Source organism: Crocodylus porosus, unplaced genomic scaffold, assembly GCF_001723895.1.
Source record: "Crocodylus porosus isolate Cpor-Errol unplaced genomic scaffold, CroPor_comp1, whole genome shotgun sequence".
Taxonomy (NCBI): domain Eukaryota; kingdom Metazoa; phylum Chordata; order Crocodylia; family Crocodylidae; genus Crocodylus; species Crocodylus porosus.
The window spans coordinates 36,653,413-36,658,491 of NW_017728909.1; the positions used below are offsets into that span (position 1 = coordinate 36,653,413).

Consider the following 5,079-nt stretch of genomic DNA (forward strand, 5'->3'; position numbering starts at 1 on the left):
TTCTTACTGTGTGTTTATACAGTGACTAACACAGCGAGGCCCTGGTCTGGACTGGTGTCTGTCAGGGTTTCTGTGATATAAACAAATAACAATGAATTCAGGGTTGGCCAACAGAAATCACAGGGACTGTGCAACATGTGTAGGACTGAACTGAGCACTGAGTGAGTTTTTGTCATAAAATTATGGCTGCTGATTATGGCTGCTGCCTTGGAGGAAAGCTAGAGCAAAGTCAGGATTATTCAGTACCTTTGTCTGAGAATCAGATAGCTAGCTTGCCTGTGTAACAGATGGGAGGAAAAACCATTTCCCTTGAGCTTCAACTTCACGTATGAAGCAGTGTGCAGCAGTAGGCAACACTGCCTGTGGCCCCATTGTACTCAGAAAAGTGTTCATCAGAACAACAGCAGCAACTGCAAAGCTCTTCAAGTTGTCGCAGAAAATTATTACGCTGCTTCTACTTGAAGTTAAAATTGTGATAAAATGTGGTTAAATTCATGCTAGTAAATGAAAGAGAAAAGGCAAATGCTGTCCTGCATGGTAACCGTACAGCTTACAATTTAAAACAAGGCTGGGAAAATTTGAATTTTATTCCCTACAGTTGAAGTACTTAATTCTGTCAATTCATTTTAACAACAGCCTTTAAGAAACAAACTATGGGATACATTTTGCCTGGTATGTAACTGCCTGGATTTCAGGGGTGCAGTGCATTTTGACCACATTAATACTACTCACCTACAAGAATAAACCCCCAAATATGGTCTGATTAATAACCTCTAGTATTCCTTTTCTAGTAGACCTTCCAAAATGTTTTGCAATTCATTAGTTTTTACAGAATAAAACATTCCTTCCACATTGCAAGAAAGAAACTAGCTTGACCTGAAATTGACCTTTATACGTACAAGTTTATTTATTGTACCCAAATTGAAAACAGAAAATCTTCACAAAACAAAGCCAAGCAATGAAGAGAAACAGCTTTGAAAGCAAATGAATTGTACTTACTGAAAGATGGGCCTGAAGAAAAACCATGGGTATGGTATAGGCACAGTCAGACTTCGAGGCACATAAAAACTCAGCATCAATTCAATTTTATAAATAGCACTAATTTGCCTCAAATCCAAAATCCTGTCTGCCCTGAATTTGAGGGATGTTTATTATTTAAAACCACAGAAAAACACTGTGTTTGCAATCCACATGTATATTAATATTTCTCAAGAAAAAGTACTCCTGAGGGCTGAGACAGTTAAATTTTACATGGAGCTTGTTTCAAAGCATATTCAGTGCAGACTGGAACTGCTATGAGATTGTTGCTAAAAAATTTGGACTTGCAGTGACTCGCTGGAATTCAGAGTAGTACTCATCCTTTCCATTAAAACCACTTTTCAATACAGCCCCTAACCACATTCTCGTATAGAAGCAATTGTGACTATGTGCTTCCTTCAAAATGTTCCATGCACTTTTTCAATGTGTCAGTTTATGTGATAGGAGGGTTAAGGCAAGGACATGGGAATATATGTTTAGCTTCACTGATGAATGTGATAGCTCCTACTCCTGAGCTAATGAACCTTTGAAATACTCACACTAACTGATGACCTCCTGAGGTCTCTTCCAACCCTAATTTTCTATGATTCTGTGGTTCGACTGGTCTTATCCCTTTTGTGTTACAAATGGACTTGCATATAGGAGATGGGGAAATTATCATTTTCCTCTGTGAAAATTTTTGCAAAAATGAAAAAAAAAAATCACTTATTTTAGAATTATTTTTGTTGAAGAAAAATGAAAATGGAAAATTTCAATGAAAGCAAAGGGCCATATTTTCCTTGTGGACACAATTAGTTCCACTGACACTGAAGTTTGTTGTGTTATCTGAGTAAGGTGATCTGGCTTGGACCACCTAAAATCTCTGAAGTATTACAATGTTGAACTGCAGTGTTTGTTCTCTATTAAGATTCATATTCAGAAAAGGGTTTTCCCACAGGGCTTTCAGTGTCAGCCAGACCCCAAAAGTACTAAGATGCACTAAATTTACAAATGATAACACTGGAAACAGAAGGAGAAATAACCCAGCGTTTTCAAATCACACTAGAGCTGTCACATGAGTTTGGCCCGAGTTTTGTTTCAAAACAGCATACCTAACCACATTATTAAAATACTAATGTGCCACGTATGAGCTTCCTGAATGAACTATATTTTACTTTTCTCAGCCATCTGTTTTTCAGAGTTGATGTTGGTGGTTTTAGTTCTGGTGCTAAAATGTACCTTGCACCCAACGTATTTCCTGTTCTGGGTTTTTCTTGCACAGACTATGAGAGAGAAGACAGCTTTGGAGACTGATACCATCCTAAGCAGTTCTAGAAAACCGGAAGCAGTCTGTTGATGTTGCTAAGAAAACGCTCACACACTGAAAACAATCCCAGAAAAACAATAGAGAAAGAGAGAGAACCTTTACAAGTCTGTAGAAGTGTTTTACAGATTAATGCAACCTATTGGCTTAGTTATTTTAGGACCAACCTAGATTCTGCCAGGGAGCAACAGGGTTCGGTGGAGAAAGTACTAGCCTAGATGTTAGAAGCCAGCTCCATAGCTCTAGACAAGTTACCTCCCTCTCCCTACCTCCGTTTACCTTCCCATTCTTCTTGTTGTCTTGTCTCCTTGGCTGGGTGCAGTGGGGACACTGACGTCAGTGGAGTAGGACTGGAGTACAAGCAATAGTATTAGAAAAGATTTGTGGGGCTAAGAAACCATTGGAGTCATACTTCTACAAAGGGTACATGGTGCACGACTGCTTTGAGACACCTGGTACAACAGGCCAGTGTTATGAAATACTGAGCAGTGGTGCTATCCCCACACTTGCTTCATGCAGTCCTGTTCCTCAGGTGAGCTCAGGAACTGATACCATTCAGTCTCTCAGTAAGCCAATGGACACAGGGGCAGGGGGTCTCTCCAGCTTGTATAGCTGTGCAGGAAGCAGAGCACAATCGAGTCCTAAAAACAGAGAAGAAGGAGTAAGGGTTGTAAAGCACCAGGAGGCTCCTAAAGGGTGAAAGCTTCTCTGCAAATGCAGGCCACACATCTATTTAAAAGTAGCCTGCAGTTTTCTTTTACCTGAATACATTACATATGAAAGCCTCATTTGTTGTAGCTCAGCTATGGTAGCCAGTTTTTCTTGTTAAGGTTGCCCCTGATGATATTATCTCATTATTACCAGAATCTGGGTAAAACACAGTTAATTTCCACTTGTAACAAATTTAGCTCCAGCTAATATTTTTGTCATGTCTTAGGTTGTTATAAATGAATTCAAAGTGCAGTTAAGCTGCTCATAAAGCTTTAATTAGAAAGCACAGACTTGAACTTTAAATCAGGAACAAAGCTGTCAAGAGTTGTGTGGTAAATTAGATAATACTGTATGGTTTGCATCCAGGGAGATTAAGACAAATTGATGCCACAGCTGAAAATATCTGTATGTGCATGTTCATTCTGACTAACACAGCAGATGCTACATACATTTTAGCAGGATGATTGAATAACATATAAATATGACCCATAAATAATTTAAGCAACACAGAGCTCAAAAAGTTAATGAAATTAGTTATGAAACAAACACTGTCTGACCTACTTATATAAAGAGCAGGACAAAGAATATGAAAAATTATATATCAAATAACTCAAGTGATGAATTACTGCAAAATGTTGTGAATGGATTGTTTGATAAATATTGTTTGACTGGATTTATGTAACAGAAGTGCAAGAATGTGTGTCATTTATTTCTTCATCATATTTATATCCCAAAACTGAAATGGTATTTGTATTTATCCATACCCACAGATGTGAATGTGCATGCATGAGTGCACACATACATACAATCTACCATGAACACACAATTAAAACTGAACAACCAAATATTGAGTCAGTGAAGTACTGTCAAAAGGAATATGCTTGAATCACTCCACAACCTCCATACAAGCATAGGGTATAATTCTCCTCTCACATATACCAGTGTTTTTCCTGGGCAAATCTATTTATTTCAAAAGGGCTATTCCTGATTTACACCAGTCTAAGATTGGTACCAGTGGGTGCATCTACGTGAGAGGTTTACTGGGTGCATCTACACATTCATTAATGTGCCTTAGATACTGTGCATTAGTTTAGTACTTCCTTAATAAAGTATTAACTAAATGCACAGTACTTAGAGTTACTGCACAGTAGCACCAGTGCACTGTTATTTAGTGACGCTTACTGTGCGTTAGTCTAATAACAATGTGAAGTAGGCTATTAGCACAGTTTTTGTCATGACACGCTACTGTGCAGTGTTATTAGGCTAACATGCAGTAAGCATCTCATGTAGATGTGCTCACTGTGCAGCTGCCTAATTAACTGTGAAGTAAACATCCCAGCATCTATATATATGCCCCTATTAGGGCACATGAAACTACTAAACTCTGAAGCAGGCTAGTACTTATAAATACAAGTACTAGCCTGCTCCGGAGTTTTTTCGTGTGTAGCAGTGCACGTGTAGACACTGATGTGGCTGGCTGGAGCACAAGGGTGCTTCAGCGTGGGGGGGGGAGCTGCCTACTGGCTAGCTCCACACTGAATCACCCTCGTGCCCCAACCAGCCCCTCCACAGCACATTTTGCCCAGTTGGAGCAGCTCCAGACTGGCAGACTGATGCCCTAGACCACCTGCCAGCCTTGGCTGCTGCAACCCAGCTCAATGTCCTGTGGTCTGGGTGCACATGCAGATGCGCGCCCAGAAGCAATAAGCTCCAGTAATAAGCTTTGGAGCTTATTGCTGTACATCAATAGGCATGTGTAGAGGTCCCCAGTTGTACTGTTTTATAACTAATGGAAAATATTAGACACACTTGTAAGTTCACAAACAAGTTAACATTTAGTAGGTACATGGGCTCATGTTTGGTTTTGTAACCCTACTGATTTCAGTGGAGTTAAACTAAGAATACATTGGGTACAGGATCTGCACTTCAATCTGATACTGCACAGTACAGGCTCTAAACTGATAATATGAGCACATAAGAGATGATAAGTGCAATATATGCAACCAGTCTTCAGTCTTTTATTTGCC

The 5,079-nt window shown here is 39.5% G+C and overlaps 1 long non-coding RNA gene across 1 annotated transcript; it reads right to left on the reverse strand.

The window, feature by feature from the left end:
* Positions 1–563: 563 nt before the first annotated feature.
* Positions 564–4,086, reverse strand: LOC109307926. Its single transcript, XR_002100406.1, has 2 exons — positions 2,621–4,086; positions 564–2,398 (listed from the first exon to the last, which is right to left on the reverse strand). It is a non-coding gene; the product is annotated as an uncharacterized LOC109307926 (long non-coding RNA).
* Between the last annotated feature and the right edge of the window lie 993 nt (positions 4,087–5,079).